This window comes from Macaca fascicularis, chromosome 16, assembly GCF_037993035.2.
Source record: "Macaca fascicularis isolate 582-1 chromosome 16, T2T-MFA8v1.1".
NCBI lineage: Eukaryota > Metazoa > Chordata > Mammalia > Primates > Cercopithecidae > Macaca > Macaca fascicularis.
Genome location: NC_088390.1, coordinates 76,543,648 through 76,568,165, shown reverse-complemented (window position 1 = coordinate 76,568,165; position 24,518 = coordinate 76,543,648). Strand labels below are relative to the sequence as shown.

The following is a 24,518-nucleotide window of genomic DNA, read 5'->3' as shown; positions in this document are numbered from 1 at the left end:
TCTCACCCCAGTTCCTCAGCAAAAGACAGACAGACAACAACTCTCTTTAATTTAAATAGTCCCTATTAGTTCTGGCCTGCAAAGTATGCCTTTATAATAATCAAGTGAAATAAGAAATGAGTTATCAAATACAGACATTGTATTACTGATTTTCCCTCTGCCTTCATAAATAGTATTGATTTGGGCTGTTTTAGTCAGTATCGAATATGGAATTAATTGCCAAATAGTGTATCAGTAGGCTGGATTATGTTACATTGCACTGCAAGTGGGAAAACTAATAACATGTATTTTGTATTCAGGGATCGGGGTGTGCTTCAGATCTAACATCTCTGTTCTACTGTGGTCTCCTGAAATTACGATCCCAAGCCTCTGGATGTGATAAGAGATGTGTTTGAGCTGGAGTGAGGAATGAACGTGGCAGCTAGGGCGCCTGAAGGATTACCTCTGCCAATTTTTTTTTTTTTTTTTTTTTTTGTGATGGAGTCTCTCTCTGTCGCCCAGGCTAGAGTGCAGTGGCACGATCTCGACTCACAGCAACTTCTGCCTCCAAGGTTCAAGCAATTCTCTGCCTCAGCCTCCTGAGGAGCTGGGATTACAGGTGCCTGCCACCACTCCTGGCTAATTTTTGTATTTTTAGTAGAGATGGGGTTTCACCATCTTGGCCAGGCTGGTCTTAAACTCCTGGACTTGTGATCCACCCACCTCGGCCTCCCAAAGTGCTGGGATTATAGGTGTAAACCACCGCGCCCGGCCACCTCTGCCTATTTTATTAACAATAGCGTGAAATTGCTAGATGAAAAGTGGACGATCAAGATACTTCCAACTTCTTCACATCCTTAAATCCAACACCCTTTCATAACCATCTCACTGAGGCCCTTTATTCCTCCACAAATAAGAAAGATGGCAGGAGACTCGGGGTGCTCAAAGGAAAGCATTAAGCCAAATGCATTTACAAACCACTTGACATGCAATTTTTAGCAGCTCTACTAGAAAACTTTATTAAATACCTAGTTTTCTATATAAAGAGTGACTATTTTGAAGAATGGTGTTTGGTGAGCATATTATGCAATAGAAATCTTGTTTGAATTTTAATGCATATGACTTTGATATGCATTATGTATTGATATGCATTGGAGGGCAGAAAGGAGATTCCAGAGGCCTAAACTGATGTCCTGTCTCCAATTCTGCCTTGCTGTGTGATTCTATGGGAGTTATTTAAGTATTTTGGCATTCAGCTTCTTCCTCTCTTCCTCCCATTAAGGAAAATCCTATCTTAGCCACATTGAATCCTCAGCATACTGGGTAAAGAATTTAAAAATAAGCAACAGGGTAAAGTGCAAAGACAAGTTTGAGTGATTTACTCCAGAAAGGTAAGAGAGATAATGAATAGATAAAAGAGAAATAGATTCCTTGCGGAGAGAAGACAGTATACTACAGCCAAGGTGGCCTGGGTCTGGCACAGTTTGGGGAAATTATAGTGATGAAGGGGAGACTTTAATTGCATTACTTTGCCAGTGAAATGGAGAGAGAAGGCAATGGGGCAAGACATCTTAAGAGATTCTGCTTTTAATGTAAATAGAATTCCTTTTGGGTAATTTTCAAGATCCTCTAGTACATATTTCTTTTATTATTATTATTTTTAGTTAATTTTAAATTATGACACAGTAAATTTTACCCTGTGTATATGTGTGTGTGTGTGTGTGTGTGTGTGTGCATCCTGACTTGGGAATTTTAGTAATCAGCACCACAATTAGGATAGAGAACAGGTCCTTCATCTCTCAAATCTCCCTCCTCCTACTCTTTTATTGCCACATCTTCCTTCCATACATTTCTCTAACCCCTAGAAACTTCTGATCCACTCTCTATCACTACAGAGAACACCTTTTCAAGAACTGTATGAATGAAACGATAAAGGGTGTAACCTATTGAAAGTGGTTTATTTCACACAGCATAATTCTTCTAAGGCCAATCCAAGTTGTTGGGTGTAACAATCATTTCTATTGTTGAGTATGATTCCATTATATGTATGTATCTGGTTTTTAATCCATTTCCCTGTTGAAGGCCATGTGGATTGTTTCTAGTCTGGGACAATTATGAATAGTCTTCATAAAACATTTGTGTATGGCTCCTGTGCTTGTACATGTGTTTGTGAAAGTAAGTTTTTATTTATCTAAAATAAATACTCAGGAGTAGGTTTCCTGGCCTCTATGGTAGGGGTTAATTTAACTTTATTAGAAAAAGACTGAACTGTGTTCCACAGTGGCATTATAATTTCACATTATCACCAGCAATATATGTGAAGTTCAACTTTATGTAATTTTCAGAATTTAGTATCGTCAGTATTTTTATTTTAGCCATTCTAATAGACATGGTATCTCATGTCTATTTGCATTTCTCTAATGACTAATGATATTGAGTAGCTTTTCATGTGCCAATTTGCCATCATTATATCCTTTTTGGTTAAGTGTCTACCCAGTCTTTTGTCTAATCGCCTCCCACCAGGTCTCTCCCTCCACACGGGGGGATTGCAATTCAAGATGAGATTTGGGTGGGGACACGTGAGGATTACAATTCAAGGTGAGACTTGGGTAGGGACACATGAGGATTACAATTCAAGGTGAGAGTTGGATGTGGACATAGAGCCAAACCACATCACAGATTCTGCTATAATTTTGCTTCTGACTGTCAAACCTATTTTAAAGAACTCAAGAAAGTAAGAATAGTCTAGTATATTTACCCAGATATTTACCATTTCTCTTGCTTTTATTCATTCCTGATATTCCACATTTCTGCTTGGTATCATTTTTCTTTTGTCTAGATAATTTCATTTTGCAATGATTTTAGAGCAGATATGGTGGCAACACATTCTCTTAATTTTCCTTCATCTGAGAATGGTTTTATTTCACCTTCATTGATGAAGGGATATTTTTTACTGAATATAAATTTCTTGTTTGAAAATTATTTTCTTTCATTATTTAAAAAAGTTGTGCTGTTTCCTTCTGCTCTTCATTGTTGCTGATAAGAAATGGCAGGAATAGAATTATTCCTGTCCTACAAATAATGCAGAATTTTGCTTTAGATTATTTTAAGAATTTGTTTTTGCCATTAGTTTTCAGTAGTTTGATTTTTCTGGGTCTGGGTATGAATTTCTTCGGGCGTATCCTTTTGGAAGATAACTCAGCTTCTTAAAATTGTGAGGGGTTTTTTTTGTCAAATTGAAAAGTTTCAAATATTAATTTTTTTTAGCACTGCCCTTTTTGTTCTCATCTCTTTCTCATAATCTGATGGCTCTAATGTTAGACCCCTTGTTATTGCCCCATAGTGCATGAACTCTTCATCCTTGTCATGCTTTTTATCTAAGATGTTCAGATTGGATAATGTTTATTGCTTTGTCTTCAAATTCATTCAATCTTCCTTCTGTCATCTTCAAACTGCCATTGAGACCATACAGTGAAGGTTTTGTTTTTCTAATTTCTACTATTGTGCTTTTACGTTTTCAATTTTCCACTTGGATTTATTTAATGCCTTCTATTTATTCTCTGAGACTTTATATTTCTATTCATTTCAGAATGACTGTGATTGCTTGTCAGGGCATTTGTATAACAGCTGGTTTTAAATATTTGTCAGATAATTCCAATATCAGTGTGATCTCGGTGGTGGCCTCTGTTAATTATTTCTTTCCATTTTAGTTGAGATTTTCCTTATTTGAATATGCATATTAATTTTTGATTGTATGCTGGTCATTTTGAATATTATGTAATGAGATGTTGGGTCTATTTTTATTCCTATGAAAAATGTTGATTTTTTTTTTTAGCAAGCAATTAACTTGGATAAGTTCAAGCAGAAAATTCTAGTCCTCCATCTATAAACTGTAGTTATGAAGTCAATTTGAGTTTCAAAGTCTTTGCATTATGATTTGGATATGTCCTATGTGTGTGGTGGTCTTTCTCTTGGTTCACTTCTCAAAGTGATATATGACTTGAATAAGATCTATGAAATCACAGGTCAGAGTCATCCCAGGAGTTTATAAAGAGTTTTATGGGGTCACTTTTCTGAGCTCTAACATCTCTGTGATCTCCTTGGTAATTTTTTTTTCTTTTTTTCACTGAGGCTCATCTTTTCAGTCCTCCACCCAGAAAGCTGGGCTTTAATTCCCGTTCTTTTATGCACTTTCATGATTGCCTCCTCACTGGTTCTAAAAGGTGGGACAATAGATTGAAAGAGAGAGAGAGAGATGCAAAGGGAGGTTCCCTACCCCTTTGAGATCACAGCCTGCTAATCATGGTAAAAGATCCCTCCCTAGAATTTTGGCTCTTGTAGCCCCCAGTAGATTAACATCGGATTGCTTGTGGACTGAAAAGCGAGAGAATGAAGAAATAAATAAATACATAAAAATAAACAAATAGGATTTACTGTATTTTCCTTCATTAATAATTCTCTTTCCCTTTCCTAAAGCAGAACTGGAATTCTTTTCCTCTAGCTCTCCCTGTCTGTGCCAACGTCCATTCTGGTTTTTAGGTTGTATTGCATTCAGGTTGGGGATTGGAGAAAAAAAAATTGTATACTCACCACAGACTTGGTGATATATTGAATTCTTATCTTTCCCCACAATTTACCTTCTTCTATTGACTTTCTATAGTTTTTGAATAACTTCTCCATGCACTTGGTCAGTTCAGCGTTCGTAGTTGCATTAAGTGTAAGAAACAAAATGTTGTGTAGTTACTACAATTTACCTGAAAGCAGAAACTTAGTTGAGATTTAAATATATTTCTAATTATTGTGTAGAGGGGTTGATATTTTTTAAATTTAATATTGTACTAAGTGTTTACAGTGGAGCAGCTTAGTTTATACTAGTCATACACACATTGGTGATCTTGATCTATATTACGCAGCTATGAGAGATGGAATATGGCATGCACTGCCAGTGCCACACCTGTATAACCTTAGCACAACTGAGGTTTTACTGAGAATTACTTTATGACCTTACCTTACTGTTATTGTAAACACTTAAGACTCTACTCAAAGGTAATCTGGAAGTGTCAGAAGAGTAAATGGTCCAGAATCAGTCATGAGACAATAACAAAAGTTAGTGCATGAATATCCATCGTCCTTTCTTTCTTAGAGTTGGGAAGGATAGTTCTAAAGTATTTTAAGCCAGATTTTAAGAGTTCCTGAGTAAGATCAAACTTGAACCACCTATGGTGGTAACTAGCTTAATAATGTACACTTTAATGGTTTCCTTTATTTCTCTGTCTATCTCCCCTACTAGTGTTTCTCAAGAATGCATCCCAAATAAACTACTTATATTACACTGGGGAATTCAAACTATCAATTGTCCAAATTGGTTAGCCTATTCAATCAATTTGAATAGGTTTTTTATTTTATTTATTTTTTTAATTTTATTTATTTATTTATTTATTTATTTATTTTGAGACGGAGTCTCGCTCTGTCACCCAGGCTGGAGTGCAGTGGCCGGATCTCAGCTCACTGCAAGCTCCGCCTCCCGGGTTCACGCCATTCTCCTGTCTCAGCCGCCCAAGTAGCTGAGACTACAGGCGCCCGCCACCATGCCCGGCTAATTTTTTTTGTATTTTAGTAGAGACGGGGTTTCACCGTGTTAGCCAGGATGGTCTCGATCTCCTGACCTTGTGATCCGCCTATCTCGGCCTCCCAAAGTGCTGGGATTACAGGCTTGAGCCATGAATAGGTTTTTTAAAGGAAATTTTCCATATGAGTTCAAATCAAATTTTAATTTCATTATGAATTGCTTCAATAAAATAATTGAGTAACCTTTTAGAAAAATAGGAAAATTCTTTATAGATCTTAAGAGTTCTCAATGACAATGAAAATGTTCATAGATAATATATGATGTAATTTCATTTTTATCAGAGAACAAACACATACATCTTAAAATATTTATATTCAGACATGTAATCTAGTATATACATATATTGGTCATATACCAATAGATTGATAAGAAAAGTAGCTGGTCCAGCGATTCATACCTGTAATCCCAGCAACTTGGGAGGCTGAGACTGGAGGATCTGTTGAGGTCAAGAGATTGAGACAAGTCTGGACAATATAGAGATACCCCATCTATAAAAAAAAAAAATTTGAAAACTTAGCTAGGCATTGTGGTGCATGTCTACAGTCCCAGCTGCTTGGGAGACTGAGGCAGGAAGATCCCTTGAGCCCAGGAGTTTTAGGCTGCGGTGAGCCATGATCACACCACTGCACTCCAGCCTAGGGAACAGTGCAGGACCTAGACTCTAAAAAATAAACAAACAACAGGAAAAACTATTTGCTAAAGGTGTATTAATAATAGAATTCTCATTTGGCATAAAAGTACCCCAAATTTGATTCTAACCCAGTCACAACCTGGTGACAAAATAGTACTATGGGGTGGAGAATCTCATGGTTTAGGAGTCAGACACCCTTTTTAATAGTGTGTTCTTGGGCATGTTACTTCACTTCTCTATTTTATTCATGTATAATGCCAGGGTGTTGAACTTAAAACAAAATTTCTTAGTCTGTGGTCCATGGATTTCTGGAACTGCTGAGATCAGTGGATATGGAAACGCTTGCAACCTCCAAAAGCTGCCAACTGCTAGAATTACTAAACATGTTAACATTCTATTATTCTGTGAGTCTATCTAAAGTCACAAAAGACATTCTTTTCTCAAAGTTATCCAGAAACAAGAATTAGGGCAGAATATTTTTGATAAAAGTATACACAATGAATAAGACTGTAGAAAAAAAGAACAAGCCAAGAGAACGAAGAGAATGTAAAGTTAAAAAAGGACATTCAAAGTCATGAAATATATTCTATGAACACTCATTTATGTAAGATGACTTTGGAAAGAGATGTTTTAAAGCAGTTTGTAGGTGACAGTTGTTTAGGCAGTTGTTAGATGACTCAGCCACAGACAAAAGAATACTCCAAAGATATATTATTTTTTGCTAATGAGCAAATAGTGAGTAAAGTAGTTAAAATGATCACATCTGCAAAATATTCTAGGTGCAAGGGCAGAGAATAAGAGTAAATAGCATTAGTGAAATAGTCAAACGAAAAGATAATCCATACAGAGAGACAACTACTATAATGGCTCAAGAAGCGAATAGGCACCCCACATGTGAGAGAGAAAGAAGGCTAATGTGGTCAGGGTAGGCAGTGTAAAAAATATGACAGGTGGAAAGGAGTCGGACCACGTAGAAGCCTGCAATTCAGGATTTTATTCCAACTCATATTAGGGAATCTGTTTATCTGTTTAGAGTATTTTAAGGCAAGGAATGAAATGCTCAGATGTTTAAAAGCTCACTCCGGATGTTGTATGAAAAAAAAATGATAATCCTTTTTTTTATTCAATTATGGTTGAGTGTGTATCTTATGTCATACACTGTGTTAGGTGTTCGGAATGCAAGGATGAATGAGTCCTTAAGAGGTTCTCAGTGAGAGGAACAAAGCAGGTGTGTAATTACATCATTACCATTTAGGATGATAAAGGCTATTCGAAAAAATGTAAATAATTAGCTCCCAAATCAATTCCTCCTTCAATGATTTGTGTATGTGTTGCCCATGTCCCTAACATCAGAATCGTCTTTGCTTTTACAAATACTCAGCAGTATATCAGACTAGAATGTGGGCTGGGATTTACGGAGGAGAAGATGAAACAAAGAAAGGAAGGGCACATACTCATTCACTCCATTTCCTTCTTTCCGAAGCATGAGCATGGAAATTTACAAGGTCATTACATCTTATCTAAAACAGAAGTAGTAGTGAAATAGAAAGAGTAGTAGCAGTGTTAGTACTACTTGTCGTAATAGTAGGATTAGTACTAATAATCATTTGTTCATTTGCATGGTACTGTGCAGTCATATGCTTTCATGCATAGCCATTTTTATTAGCCTTTTTTATTCTCAATACTACATGGTGTAATAATAACATAAGATATTTTTACTACCTCTATTTCACAACTGAAAAAACAGACATGGAGGAGTTATTTCAGAAGATTTCAAAATTTTTAAATGACAACACAGGATAAGGAATGCATTTTACTTTGTGATACAGAAAACACACAACTATGTATTTGGAGGCAGTGTCTGCAAAATTATCTTAAGGGCTTGATTCTGGCTCACAGATGCCAAATATCAGGGACTTTTGCTAAATTTGTGAACCTCAGGAAATGTACCCAAATTCATGTGCATGTGTATATGTGCATACACAGATATGTAAAATTCAATTTTATTTTTAAAACATGTATGTGCTTAAATCAGTCAGAATATTCCATTTATGCAACTCATTAGTTAATAATGACTGCATTAGTTAATGAGTTAATGGTAAATAAAATCATTGACATGTATTTATATTTATATAGATGTTAACTTTTTGACATTTTGAAAAGTATTTGTTGACAGATTCTGTTTTAATTAACACTGTCATAAGCATGAATATAGAACAAGCTTCTTCAAATAAAGGAAAATAAAGAACTGACCTAACATAGTGGCTTTCACAAATTAAGGGCTACTTCTAATCAATATCAGTTGGCCATAGGACCATAAATGGAACCAGACAATTAGCTTTGCTAATAGTCCTTTTTGACAGGCCTTACCACATGTTGCTTGTAGGTCGTAGATTACATAGAGAATCTTTCCTCAAACACCTGCTCATCTCAGATGTCACACATTCCATTGGCTGCCCTGAGATGCAGGGGAATTTTTATTTATAAAGGTCATGATAATTTTCCTTTCTACTCTAGAGCTAAGAGCCCTCTACCCTACCAAATGGTTCATAAATGAAATATATTTCCAAAAGGTTATATGTACCTCATATAGTCTTATAACCAACGTCTCTACTTTCACCATTGCCATCTATATTCAATTTCCTTAGAAGAGTAACGTTTTAAAAACAATTAAATATAATCATGAACCTCCAAAGCTTCCCTATACACTTAGAATAAAATAATGACTCATAAAGCCCTACATGATCTGGCTCCCGCCTACCTCTCTGACTTCATAGACTTCCCATTGCTCATGTTTCAATCACAACAGCTTGTTTCTGTCTCTAACACCCTTACTCCAGTGTTAGGGGCTTTGTCCCAGCTGCTGCAATTACAAACAAAGCTATGCCATCATTTTCATCGATGTTTCTTTCTTATCATTCTGGCCTGCATTTGTGTCCTATTGCTGCTGTACAAATTATCACACACTTAGTGGCTTAAAATAACACAAATTTACTATTTTACGGTTCTATAGGTTATAAACCAGACACAGGTCTTGCTGGCCAAAATCTAGGTAAAAGCAGAGCTACATTCCTTTCTGGAGTCTCTAGAGAAGAATCTATTTCCTGACTTTTCACAGCTTCTAGAGGCCACCCACATTCCTTGGCTGACAGTCCCGTTCCTCCACCTTCAAAGCCAATTTAGTTGTATCTCTCCCATCCTCTCCCACAGTCACATTTCTCTCTGAAAGCGAGGGAATGAGAAACCTCTGCTGATTTCAAGAAGGCATGTGATTAGATTGGACCCACATGAATAACTCAGGATACTCTCCCTAGCTCAAGGTTCTTTTAGTTTGATGGCATCTGCAAATATCCTCTTGCCGTGTAAAGTAACATATTCTCAACTTCCAAAGATTAGGATGTGTCCCTTTTAAGGTAGGGGTGAGGCATCGCTGTTCCACCCACCACATGGATGGAGTCCAAATTTTCAACTCTTCAAAGAGACATTTCCTGACAACTTAATCACTGTGATTGCCACTGAATCACTCCTTATAGTATTGCTCTGTTTGATCTGACCAGTACTTTTACTGCCTGTTGCTTTACTGATTCATTTTTTTATTGTCTACCTCCCTTGGCCAGAATATTGGTTCTTTTAGAATAAGGAGTTCACATATCATACTTACCAATGTGTCTCCAACGTCTGACATGCCGATTGCATAGTAAGCTCAACTGATAATTGTAAAATATGCAAGTCTTCACTTCATAGTATAGTGAGATTTACAAAAAATAGCATAAAAACAAAGCAACGGTAGCAATAAAGAAGTCAATTCTTGCAGTCTAGGACTTCAGCACAGTAACCTTTGTTCAGCGACCTGGTACATGGCAATTGTGACTAGCATTCACTGCCTTTCATGAGGCAGGAAATGTAGTCATTATTTGACAGAGGAGGATTCTAAAGTAAACCAAGAGGTTAAGAGTATTTTTTCAGTATTTCAAAGTCAATAAATGGAGGAGTTGGGATTTTGCATTCAGGTATTGAATTACAAAACCCAAGAAATTGACCAGTATGGTACAAAGATATTGCTGGAGAGAGAGGAGTTTGTCTTCATAAACTTCAAAACACATTACTTGGTTCTTGTTTGGTGAGTGAAGAATGTTTTTCTATATATTGGCCCACTTGAATATGAGGCTGAATATGAGACTGATGGATTTTGGAGTTTGGTTTGGTTTGTGTGTGTGTGTGTGTGTGTGTACGCAAGAGCTCTATTTACTTGTCAATGATGTGAGCTAATTGTTTACTGAATTAGATAACAGCTTTTAAGTACTGAAAAAATATTTTTGTTTTTGTGCTAGCTGCAGTATAACAGCTACAGGAACAACACATATGATAGTTTACATTATTAACATTTCTGCCATTATTTTCTTAAATCTGGGACAGCAACAAAACAATCAACCAAATACAGATTTTTTAGTGTTTGCTAATTTTCTTGGGTGATTTATTGCTACCAATATGGCATCACTGAACGTGGGGTCGTGAAGGGTATATGTAAAGCAGCACACTATTCTTGTGTTTCTTGATGATACAACTAGTTTAATCAAGAAGGCTGCATTTGATTCTGTAATAGACATACTGTAATCCTAAGCATTGCTCATGTTTAACAGATTTTTCCACCCCCTTTTGTGATAATATGTAATAATGCTTGTTTTATAGCTTGTACTAGAAATGTTTCTTTCTTGTGTAACCATCAATTTCATATTGAATGGGTGAGCCTTAACAGTTTTTCAGATAAGTGTTACTCAAAATGTTTTGTTCTTTATAGAATAAAAGCCTTATGACATTGTGAAGGATTATAGATAGTGTAGGTTACTGTTACTAGGAAACAGGTGAGTAAAGGAAGAAGAGGCTCGAGGCAATAAGTAGGATTAAGAGTTGTTTGTTTTTAAGAGAGAAAGAGTGGATGTGTTGATTGATGGGTTGCTTGAGTAGTTAGAAAGTGCTAGTGAAGATTTGAAGACATTGGAAAGACAGAAGAAAATTGTTGTAGACATATATAGAAATGGGATAAGGTAAAAAAAAATGGAATAAACTTTTAATGGAAGACTAAAGTTATATAAAAAGATGTATAAGAGTACTATTATCTATGTTAAAGGAGTCATGAAGAATAGCAATACTCATAATTTTAAAAAGAAGCAATCAGTTTGATTGTGAATTTTCTGCAGCAACCCAATATTATCAAATAGAAAAACAGTAAAAACATTTTTTTTATTTCTAAAGTAAATCAAGAGACTAGGAATACTTTTTCAACATTTCAAAGTCAACAATAAATAAATGTTTATTTAGCTCTTGCTTTGTATTAACACTGGGTTAGCTACTAAGAATTTAAAGACAAATATGGCATGGCCTCTGCCTTGGGGATCAGTTCAGGGAGGAAGCAAGTACACAGACACTGACACCACAGAGTGGGGAAAGCCACAAAGGGGAGAATTTTCCACCTTCAATGACTTCAGGGTACTTCCCTAGGGGTCTTGGAACATATCACCAATGGATAAGGGAGGACTAGGATGCATATTTTAAATCCTTACTCTTTGTTTTCCAGCTAGTGAAAATTACTTTACCCCTGAGGCTTATTTATCTATTCCTGAAAAAGAGATGACAATAACATTCTCTTCATGTTAAGTACTTATCCCAGTGCCTGGCAGTTAATTTGCACTGTGGGATTGTTAGGCAATATTCATAAAGTACAAAGGAGGTCAGTAGAGAGCCAGTGAGAATTGTAGAGCCATATAGGGGAAAGAGCATAGAAGAGAATTGGTGGCTAAGAGTGTTCTGTGTCATGGAATAGAAGAATACTTTAAGAAAGAGATAATATGGGCCAGAATTGAGTAATGCCACTTAGAATGTGGCTGAGTGGGAGGTTGGAAGAAATATTTTGGAGACAGAAGCAACAGGACTTGGCAAATGGATAGTGTGGGCATGTGAGGGAGTGGGGATGATATCTCCAGGCTTTGAACCTCTGTGACTACAAGGGTGATGCCAATGGCTAAAGTAATATTAATACATTTAAGAGAAAGTTTAAGCTGAAAGGGGGGCATGGAGCATCAGGGCTTGCTTTTTTTGAAAATGTAGTCACTTGTTAATGCTAGTCAAATATTCAGGTGGAGATAGATCCTGTGGACAGTTGGAAGGGTGAGTGAGACCAAAGATTGAGCAGTGTGGGAAAGACCAGCTGATGCTCGCCAGTTCCAGCTGCTCCTCCTTGTTGCACACAAAGGGCACACTTGCCAGCATGCTTTGCACTATTTGCAGCCATGTGACCATGTTGCCCAAGGAATAGGTGCAGCTGGAACTGGCGAGGTACACCATTTCCAGAGCTGTTGTTGAAACTTACGCATCATTCTACTTCTTTCTCCTTCCTGCACAACTCACATAATTGGAAGTGAAGCATATTGAGAAAACAAAGCCCGACAAAGGAAGACATTCATATCCCTGAATCACATCCAGGGGCGGCATTGCCATCTTCAGTACTGAACTGTGACAGAAGCAAGCAAACAAACAAGAAACAAGATTTTCTTTCTTTAAGTCGATGGTATTTGGGGGTTTGTTTCTACCCAGCCTACTATGACTAAGGAAGCAGTCAGTTTTAGAGAGCTACATTGGAACTACCTTTTAATCAACAGTACTGCTTCCCAAATAAAAATGTGTGTCCTGGCTGCATGTGAATTATCTGGTAGTGTGTGGGGGGAGGTCTTTTAGAAATAAATATTCCTGGGTCCCAAACTGGATATGCTGGTTTAGAAGCCCCAGTGAGAGGCCCTGAAATTTTATTAAGAAGCAATCTAGGTGATTCTTCTCTAAGAAAATAATGGAAGTAATTGACTGGAGCAGATTATCAAGAGGGAGAAAATAGGAGTAAAAGTAAGGGCCAAACTAATGACTTTGAAGAATACCTGCTTTTTTGTGATGAAAGGAGGGAATGAGTTAGAGACAATTTTTTAAAAATTAGGAAGTCAATAAGGAAAGTGGAAGATAAGAGAAAATGTTAACACTTGTATATGTTCGACGATGTCAAATATTTTACCTGAGTGCTTCTCAAACAATAACATGTCTAAGAATGACCTGGGTAGTTTCTTAAACTACAGATTCTAATTCCGTAGGCCAGAGATAAGTCTAGAGAGTCTACATTTCTACCAAGCTCCTAGATGGCAGTAATGATCTGGTCCACAGACTACACTTTGAATAGGAAGACTTTAGAACAATTGATAAGGATTAACAAAGAATGAGCTGTTGGAATTTTTTTTTTTGTTTTAACTAAGATGCCAGTGGTGATTGTTAAAAATGAGGGCTTTTTCAGGAGGCGGAGCTTGCAGTGAGCTGAGATTGCGCCACTACACTCCAGTCTGGGTGACAGTGTGAGACTCCATCTCAAAAAAAAAAAAAAAAAAAAAGAGTGTTTTTTGTTTGTTTGCTTTTTTCTTTAACGCAGTAAAGGAAGAAGCCAGATGGCATGGATTTAAGATGTGGGTAATGATGAAATGGAGGCATTTATTATAGACTATATTTTCTTAAAAATTGAGACTAAAGAGAAAAGAAACAAAAAGAATCACAAAGGGCAGCAAGGTTGTGAACAGCAAAAATATTTAATTCAAAGAATATTGTGGGATGAGATAAACTAGTACCTGTTAATAAAAAGTTAATAAAGTATATTACACACTTACCATTTATTGCTTTGAAAGATATAGAATATATTTTACTTTCCTTAACAAAGTTAAAGATCAATCAATAATATTCCCCCTTATATTATAAAGACCTTAAACTGTTTATTATCTTCAATATTCATCTTAAATATCATTGTTTTCTAGTACTTTATTTCAGCATTGCTTTTCTTAACCTATCAAATTACTCGCTGTTGTTTTATGTGCACATTGGTTTAGATTTACCCACATGTTTACCATCTCTTTTCTCAGCAGGTTGTCTTGGTAATTAATTCTTTCCAGGTGGATGCATTATCCTTCTTCCTAAGTAGTCTTGCTACTTGAAATGTGGTGGCTGGGTCAACAGTATGGGTATAACCTGGGAGCTCAGTGGAAATGTAAAAATACACAGCCTAGATCTATTGAATTAGAAACTGGCTTGGCATGGTGGATCACACCTATAATCCCAGTGCTTTGGGAGGCCAAGGCAGATGATCCCTTGAGGCCAGGAGTTCAAGACCAGCCTGGGCAAGATAGTGAGACACCCTCCCTGCAACACACATACAAAATTAAAAAAATATCCAGGCATGGTGGTGTGTGCCTGTAGTCTTCACTACTTGGAAGGCTAAGGCAAGAGGATTGCCTGAGCCCAAGACTTTGAATCGCAGTAAGCTGTGACAGTGCCACTGAATTCCTGCCTGGGTGGTAGAACAAGATCCTTTCTCTGAAAACAAACAAACAAGGAAACAAACCCCTACATTAACAAGATCACTAGGTGACTTACAGCCATGAAACTTTGAGAAGTCCTAGGTGGGACCTGAGATACTGCATTTCTAACACCATTCAGATAATGTCCACGCTGCTGGTCGTGGCCCAAGAGACACAGTTTGCAGCAAGGCTTGAGGGTCATTTAGTATCATTTGCTAGTAGTAAATAATCTCAGGCTTTGATGTTTGAAAAAAATCTTTGTGTTTATCTTGGAGTTAGTGTCTAATGGGACATGACATTTGAGGTTGAGAGTTTTTATTTATTTATTTATTTTCATTTTAGAGATAGTCCTCTTCTGATCTGTTGAGAAATTTTCTTTTCTTTTCTTTCTTTTTTTTTTTTTTTTTTGAGGCGGAGTCTTGCTCTGTCACCCAGGCTGGAGTTCAGTGGCATGATCTCAGCTTCACTGCAACCTCCACCTCCCGGGTCCAAGTGATTCTCCTGCCTGAGCCTCCAAAGTAGCTGGGATTGCAGGTATGCACCAACATGCCTGGCTAATTTTTTAAATTTTTATTAGAGACAGGGTTTCACCATGTTGGCCAGGCTAGTCTCAAACTCCTTACCTCAAGTGACCTTCCCACCTTGGCCTCCCAAAGTGCTGGGATTACAAGTGTGAGCTACTGTACTGGGCTGAGAAATTTTCTATTCATATGATTAACCTTCCTTGTAGGTAACCTCTCTTTTTCTCTCTTGATGTTCTTCTCTTTATCTTTGAGATTTTATTGTTTCTTTACTAATCATTTAATAGTGAATTTCTTTGTATTTATATTGCTTCATATCTATTGTGATTCTAGAATCTAAAATTTGGTCTGTAAACAATTCTGAAATGTTCTTATTTATTTTCTAGGTGAATATTGCCTTCCCCATGTTTTTCCTCTTCTCTCCTTTTAGAATTTCTTTTTAACATTTCTTAGATCTTCTCATTCAATCCTTAGTATCTCTTAATCTCTCTTTTATATTTTATACAGTTTGCCTGTATGTATTACATTATAAATAATTTATTGAGATTTACATTCTGGTTCACTAATTCCCTCTTCAGCTATGCCTTATTATGTGTTTAAAATTTATACTGAGTTTATCATTAAATACCTATGTTTTCCATTTCTCTCTATGTTTTTGTTTTTTTGGGGAGGGGGGACGGAGTCTCGCTCTGTCGCCCAGCTGGAGTGCAGTGGCGCAATCTCGGCTCACTGCAAGCTCCGCCTCCTGGGTTCACGCCATTCTCCTGCCTCAGCCTCCCAAGTAGCTGGGACTACAGGTGCCCGCCACCACGCCCGGCTAATTTTTGTATTTTTAGTAGAGACGGGGTTTCACCGTGTTAGCCAGGGTGGTCTCCATCTCCTGACCTCGTGATCCACCTGCCTCGGCCTCCCAAAGTGCTGGGATTACAGGCGTGAGCCACTGCGCCTGGCCCATTTCTCTCTATATCTTGTTAGTTTTTTTTCAGTGTTATCATGTTCTGTTTTACCTATTTTAGACCATTTTTTTTCTCAAATAATTTTAAATGTATTTATGTTTTAGTCTGCAATCATTATCTCCTCTACTAAAGGTTTTTGGAAGTCTAATATGTTCTTTATGCAAGATCTTGCCTGTGGTGACTTGTTTCCTTGAGCAGCATTTAAACTTTAATGTACACACTTTACCCTTGAACAATACAAGCTTGAACTCTGTGGGCCCACTTAATACAATGAGTCTTTTTTTCAACCAAATGTGGATAAAAAAATACAGCATTCAAAAGATGACAAACCCATATAGAAAGCCAACTTTTAATATCCGCAGCTTCCACAGGGCTGACTGTGAGACTTGTGTATTCATGAACTTGGGTACATTGAGGTCTGGAAACCAGTGTTTCAGTGTATCAAGGGATGATTGTAGTTGAATTATGCAGCATCTTGTGAAAGTGAGTATTTCGATTCAGTAGGTCTAGGGGAAGTCCAAGATTCTTCATTTCTTTTTTTCTTTTTTTAGACAGAGTCTTGCTCTGTCGCCCAGGCTGGAGTGCAGTGGTGCGATCTCGGCTCACTGCAACCTCTGCCTCCCAGGTTCATGCCATTCTCCTGCCTCAGCCTCCCGAGTAGCTGGGACTACAGGCGCCCGTCACCACACGCCTGGCTAATTTTTTGTATTTTTAGTAGAGATGGGGTTTCACCGTGTTAGCCAGGATGGTCTTGATCTTCTGACCTCGTGATCTGCCTGCCTCGGCCTCCCAAAGTGCTGAGATTACAGGCGTGAATGATTCTTCATTTCTAACAAGCTCTCAAGTGATGCTCATGCTGCTGATCCATCTGTCATTCTTCCAGTAGCAAGTTCTAAAGTTTTTGTTTGTTTATTTTGTTGTTTGTTTTTCTGTTATTTACTTACTTAGCTTGAAAGAGATTCATGTTTGTGGCCTGATTTAAAACCCATCTGAAGAACATTTTAACCTCTGTCAGGGGCATTAACCTGGGACTGTTGTCTTTGTATCCATGCGTACATGCTGATTTTGTTTTTTGGCATGTGGTTTCTAGGACCTTTCAAGTAGTATAAATTTGGATGCCAAATTCGCATTAGAGTTAGGTGATTGTTATCAGCTCTCAGAGGAGAGTTTTCTGTGTCCCCTTTCCTCCAATCTAGGGCCAATATGAAAAGCAAGATGCTGTGCCATATCCCTTTGCTGGTGGTCAGACTCTTTCTATTGTACTCTCTCAGTGAAGATGTAATCCTTCAAAGATTTTATTTGAGGGTGTCAGACCCAACTCCCCACCTTGTATGGACCCAAGGACCTCTCTTCCAATTTGTTCATTAAACCCAAATTCTCAGGACATCCCAACAGTAAGTAGAGGCTTATTCTATGGTTTCTAGATTTCCTTTCATTTTTGACATCTGGTTATGTTTCTTATGTTTTATCTAGTATTACTAGATGTTTCATATTGAAATGTATTGTATTTGAAGATACCTGATATTCAGTATCATTGTAATATAAAACTTTTAAGCGTTTTAGAAGGATTTCTAAAAAAATAGAATTTTTAAAGTATATATGTCTAATATTAACAGTTAAAATCCTAAGAATCTGGAAGGTCTCAATTCTAAGGGACTCCTAAATATATAGAATTTTACTTTATTTAGGTTTTTGTTAACTGAACTTTACCATTATTACGCTGAATTTTTCCCTTTTTTAACCAGTTGTGTTGGCGTAGTATAGACACAGCCTGAATCATTGTGAGGAATGGAAATTGGGTTTGACTCTATAAAAAGCCAAAAAAAAAAAAAAAAAAAAGAGATGTGATGCCATGGAGACTGATGATATTTTCTCTCTCTCCTAGGGAGAGATTCAACCAAAGTGATGAACAAATTTAATTTAGGATTACTAAACTCAACTACAGGTATATCAACTGTAGGCATTTGCAAATGTGTCTGGCTCTGGTAACTAAGATACTCTTGAAGAGATTATTCTACCAATGCTTTATTCTAATTTCATGAAAACGAACAGGCTAGTAAAGCAATAGTATAGGCACTTTCTCTCTCATCTCTTCAGATGCTTTAATTTCTTAAATTGTTTTACAAAAAATAAAACAAAACAAAATGTAAGCAAGAAAGTGCCCCTTATTGAAATGCCTTGGGCAATCCTGAATGTGAAATATGCTGGGATCCAGGCCCATAGAAAAGAAGAAAGCTGGGTCCAAGTGATCTAGAAGCTTGGGAGAATAAAGTGAATTTAGAGGTTCGTGCTTCAGATTGTTTATAGAATGTCCAGTGTTGTGCTCAAAAGAGACCTTAGACTCAAGGATAATTCAAGTAATCTTTGGTAACAAAACAGAATAGAAAGGCTGAGAGAGGTACTCTCCAGAGGGAAGAAAAGTATTAGGAGGAAGGCCATGCTAAGAGTGACAATTTGAAATATAACAAACAGGAATACATCCTAGATAATCGATTATTTACGCCTGAAGGTCAGGGATGAGCTCATGGAACAGAGATGAGAACAGAGAACAGTTGAGTAGTTCAGTGTGAAAGCTCTAGAGGTAGTCTAACTGGCTTCAAATTCCATTTTCACCACTTATTATGTGTGGGATATTATGCAATTAATTTAACTTTGCTAAATCTCAGTTTCTCCATCTGCAAAAGAGAGGTAATAAACCTTACAAAGTTGTAGAAATAATTAAGTAAGATCATAACACAAAGTGCTTAGCAAAGTGCCTGGTGTCTCGTATGTGCACAAATATAATTTTATTTATTTATTTTTTGTTTTTTTGAGACAGGGTTTCACCCTGTCACCCAGGCTCGAGGGCAGTGGCACAGCCAAGACTTTCTGCAGCCTCAACCTTTCTGGGCTCATCAAATATAATTTAAAATGATTATAACGATAATGGTGGCAGTGGTGGTAGCATTACGGTCTAGCTAGGGTCTGACCAAGAAAGCTGGGGATAAGATATAGTTGGAGTTGTTTGGTTGTCCATTCATTCCTTTAATCATTCATCAACATTTAATACATACCAGATACTGTGCTAGGTATCTGGAATTTGGGAACAAACCCCAGCCATAGTTTTATAGACTTGCCAATGGAACAAAGAAGAATGTATTACAAATGGAAGGCTTTATTACTAGTCACCACTCCTCACTGGTGTAACCTTCTCAATCCACCAACTATACGGCTACTGTTAGATCACACACAGTATTAAGATGGACCCACTAATATATTTCCTCACTCGTTATGACTGACTTGGAAAGGAAGCGAAGGTTGGTGACAGTGACAGCAATGATGGCAGCAGGAAACAGTACTGAAGTCTGAAATAACTGTAGCTAATTCTGGATTACTCGGTCTTCTCCAGGAGCCCGACTCTTCATAAAGAATATGCTGGAACTACAAAAAAATGCCCCCAAGTGTCTTGGAGCCTCATGCTTATATTTGAGTGTTGGTTTGACCACATTCTAGTTCTAGAAACTTTAACCTATGAATTATCCTCCCTGATCTTCAGTTCTTTAATTCTATTCGGGACTGTGAAGTTAGCTGAGCTGATTGAAAAGTATACAGAAAAGTGGATAATAGAGGATGTGCTGAGTATTTCCAGATCCAGTCTCTACTGTTTTTTACCTAACCCATATGAATACTGAATCAAAGGGCTTCCTTGCCTCTGATTTCTAGTTGCTTTTGACTAGGAGGAGTCACAGGATGGTTGAGAGGAGAATGATATCAGAATAGTTATCTCTCTACACATTTCATACGGACTATGTCTTTTTAATAAAGTCCATAATTCCTATCAAAGGTGCTCTCAGTTTAGCTCTCTCTAAATTCCTACAATCATTTTATTCCTGCATCCCTAAGGTAGTTATGTTTTACCTCTCTCCCTAGCTCCAGGTACTGAAGTATCTTTTGCCATAGATTCTAACCCTCTGTACATCTTTGTAATAGTCCCTTTGTGAAATGCACTCCAAATGCTCCCATTTATTTTTGCCTCCTGTTTCTTCCCGTCTTCTTGACCTCACCATATGGCTCTGATATTTCAGTCGGGATTTATATTTGCTTCACTCTCTTACTAACAATGTGAACTTTGGCAAATTAATTAACCTTTCTTGCCTCAATTCCCTATCCATTATTTTGAGCTAAGGATCATTGTGAGGATTATATGGAGCATAATAAGAATGTTGTACATGATAATTATTGAGAGGTGTGAACCATTTTGACAGATCTCAACTACTCTGCACCTGGAAGGTTAATGACAACAACTTTATTAAAACCGAGATTAGTGCCCCACTTGCTCTTATGGGGGAATTGGGAAAGAACTATTTTGCAAAAGAAAATAATATCCGATTTTAAAATAGATTAAAATTGGCACAAATATTTTCGGTAGCCAGCCTCCAAAGTGACCTCCAGAGATTCTCATCCCCTAGTCTTCATGCCTTCCTGCGGTCCCCTCCCATGTTGAACAGAGTTTGTCTGTGAAATCAGTAGGATATTACAGATGATCTGTGAATCATCTGTCTGGTCATAAAAGACATGGTGGCTTCTACCTTGCTTTTCTTTGGATCATTCTTTCAGGGAGATGTTAGATGCCATGTCATGAGGATACACAGGCAGTCTTATGAAGAAGTCCAAGTGGCAAGATAAGTCCTCTTACCAATAGCCAGTACCAGCCTCCCAGCGTATGAATGAGCTATTCCAGGCTTCAGCTCCAGCCGAGCCTTCAGATGACTGCAGATGCAGCGACACCTTTTTTTTTTTTCCTTTTTTTTTTGAGCTGGAGTCTCGCTCTGTTGCCCAGGCTGTAGTGCAGTGGCACGATCTTGGCTCACTGCAAGCTCCGCCTCCCGGGTTCAAGCCATTCTCCTGCCTCAGCCTCCCGAGTAGCTGGGACTACAGGCGCCCACCACCACGCCTGGCTAATTTTTTGTATTTTTAGTAGAGACGGGGTTTCACCGTGTTAGCCAGGATGGTCTCGATCTCCTGACCTCGTGATCCGCCCGCCTCGGCCTCCCACAGCGCTGGGATTACAGGCGTGAGTCACCCGCCCGGCCGCTGCAGCGCCATCTTGACTGCACCATCTTGAGAGACCCTAAACCAGAATCATCCATCCAAATTAGTCAATTCCTGATCTGCCAGACCATGGGAGATAATAAATATGTATTGATACTTTAAGCCACTATGTGTTTGTGAATTTATTATACAACAATAAATAATTATGTTCTCTGTATTCCAACGTATCTGTTGAATACTCAGGAATCTGTGATTGTAAAAGGCAAAGCCATGACCTTTGACAATAATTAATTTTAAATTCCTGAATCTCATGGGAATTAAGCCACAATGATCTATTATCCTAATGAGGAAAATCAGCATGGCTTTTCTTTCTCACTCTCGAGTAAGAAACTACGTCATGTTGGTCTGGGTTTATTGAGTCTGTCTGTCGTCATAAAACAACTTCCACTATTACCCCAGAGATCTCCTTTTGTAACGTAGTAATTCTTGGCCATAGCAAAGCTACTTGATGAGTTTAGTATTGTTTTACATTTCCTCATATTCTCTACTGTTTCAGTACTACATTTATTTTATTGTACCATGTAATTATTTTCATTAATGTTTTTAAACTTTCAGTGACGTGTGCTTCTAATCCTGTCATGCTCTTACACACAGCTTAGACAAAGCCTGTTTATTTGGCCTCTATAATTTATCCTTTAATCTTCATTTATAAATCAGTTGGTTCATCTTCTTTCCTGGTTATTCCAGTTCTTTGAACTCATTCCAGCTCTGAGAAGAAAAGGAGTTCCCCACTGAGAAATGTAGTTTGACCACAACTTTATCTCAGCAATGCACTGAATACTCATTTGTAAAGCTTTCACTTATTTTGGAAGGCAAAGCAACTCCTAAGAATAATAAATATTTGTACATTTTTAAAAAAATTATTACCTCTTGTGAAAATGTGCTTCAGTAAAACATGCTTGGGCTACCAAAGGTTCGAGTTATTGAAAGGGTTGCTCCCACCTAGAACTGAAAGTTCCTATTTATGTGCCAGCGAGAAATCAAAAGTAAAAGGTAAACAAAAATAACCAGTTCCCTATGACTACAAGTTTTAATTTTATGGTATCTGTTCTATGGAAGATTTCCTCCAAACATTTACTTCAAAGCTATTTTCCACACACACACACAAAATTTCTTCTAGTGTTTTCGTCAAAGATTCTAAGCACGTGGCTTACCAGTATATATTACCTTTGCATTGCTCCACAAACACATATTTTGTTCAGGTAGTTTACATCATTTTGTTTTATTTGAAATACTATGACTTCATAGCAAAGCGATTTGGAATTCGGGAGCCCTGAGCTTTCATATCTTCATTCTGTTTTTGTTTTGTCTTTTGAGGGTTTTGGAGGTAAATTGTTATTTTATATTGGAAAACAAATATGCAACTTGGAATGGATTTGAGGCAAATTCTGCCATAAGTAGATTTTCTTTAAGTGCCTAAACAAAGTTTAAAAAGCAAGTAACAATAAAGCAAAATGTTTCTGGTGTAGGACCAGCAGTATAAAAAAAATAGTGTATGAGTACCTGGATAATACACTCCTTTTGCAACAGTGCAACTTTTAGGTACATATTGTTGACTGTCAATTGTGTATGCAGAGTTACAACTCCACACTGCAACAACAACATGCTGCAGTTTCTAAAGAAAACTAAAAAAAAAAAAAAAAAAAAAGGCATAACCCAGATGTTCCCCCTTTGACAAACTCCATATAAGTTTAGTTGTGTAGAAGGGCTTAGATATATCCAGAGTAAGCCACACGTAACGTGTTAGTTGATCAATTTTCTAAAATAAGTTTTCAGAACAATGACTGTAAGGTAAGAGAAAAAAACTAGGAGGAATGGAGTCCTAGTTACTATGCATGCATTTTTTTGACAGTAGGAATAAACCTTTTAGAGATAATTTATAAACAAAGAAAAAGGCAAATAATTTTGTACAAGAAATGTAACATATTCTGTACAAGGTCTTCACTTTGCTGTCATCATTTGTACAAACTCTTCATCATTTACTTGACCATCACCATCACTACCTGCTTCCCTGATCATTTCATCAAACTTGTCATCTGTTAACTTCTCTCCAGGGTTTGTCATGACATGGCGAAGTTCTGCTGTACTGATATAGCCATTGCTATCCTTATCAAACACACGGAATGCTTCTCTAAGTTCTTCTTCACTTTGTGTGTTTTTCATTTTTCTTGCCATCATTGTCAGAAACTCAGGAGAGTCCGTTTTTCCATTACCATCAGCATCTACTTCATTAATCAAGTTCAGTGACCCTGCTTTTGTGGGATTCTACCCAAGAGACCTCATTATCATTTCCAATTCTTTTGTTGATATAGTTCCATCATCATCTCCGTCAAATAGTGAAAAAGCTTCTTTGAATTCTGGAATCTGCTCTTCAGTCAGTTGGTCTGCCATGCTGCTAGTGCTACCGGTTTCCAAGACATGACCACGAAACCACTCCCATATCTTCATTCTCACCAATGAAATCTCTACCCTGGGGCATGCCATTTGCCTTCTGTTCTCTTCAATGTGTTCATAACTAAAATGGAAATATACCCACTCTTCCTTTCTCAAGGAAATGCTGTTGGGAAAATGTAAGACATCTTATCTACAAATAAATATACATTATAAAGATATACTATAATAGTATACTATAAAGTACATTTATAACATATATAAATATACTTTAAATATAATGACAGTTTTTAATAGTCTAAAATAAGTCAATGATATTGAAATAAAATCCAGTTATACACAAAGGTCACTTACATTACAATAGAGATAGTTGAGATTAGAATATTAGGAGAAAATAAAGATTAACACACATGTTCAGGTAGATTAACCTTCATGTTGTCATGGTGGATATTTATTAGGCTGTAATACTAGGCTGAAGTATCTCAAATTCATATCCTTTTACAAAATCAAGAGCATAATTTTATATAACGAGATGAACACAAGGGGTTAAAATAACATGTCTTTGTCATGGTGGGCATTCCACTTCAAAGTTATAGATCTGCATCCATCCTAAGAACATGATTCCTTAGCTCAGAGAAGTCTCCCTGTCCCCATCCAGTGGGGACACTTTGGCATGCTAAGCTGAGTCAGTGCTTTCAGGGTGACCCGTGAGACACACAGACAGCAAATGAAATAACTGCCATTCCGAACTCACAAGCCTTCTAGAAAATGTGTTGTATTCGCTGAGTTCAATGTCTCCTATTTAAAGATTGTACAGGCAAAATAGATTTTTGGTCTCATAATCACTTGAGATAACATGTGTAAATCTCTACACATCATGTCTAGAACAGAATAAGTGTCAATACATAATGACAGTAAGAATCATTGATTTTCTCATGTAAA

The 24,518-nt window shown here is 37.2% G+C and overlaps 1 pseudogene; it reads right to left on the bottom strand.

Annotated features, from left to right (window-relative positions):
- Positions 1–22,877: 22,877 nt before the first annotated feature.
- LOC102133739 (calmodulin-like) lies at positions 22,878–23,721 on the bottom strand (annotated as a pseudogene).
- Positions 23,722–24,518: the final 797 nt, after the last annotated feature.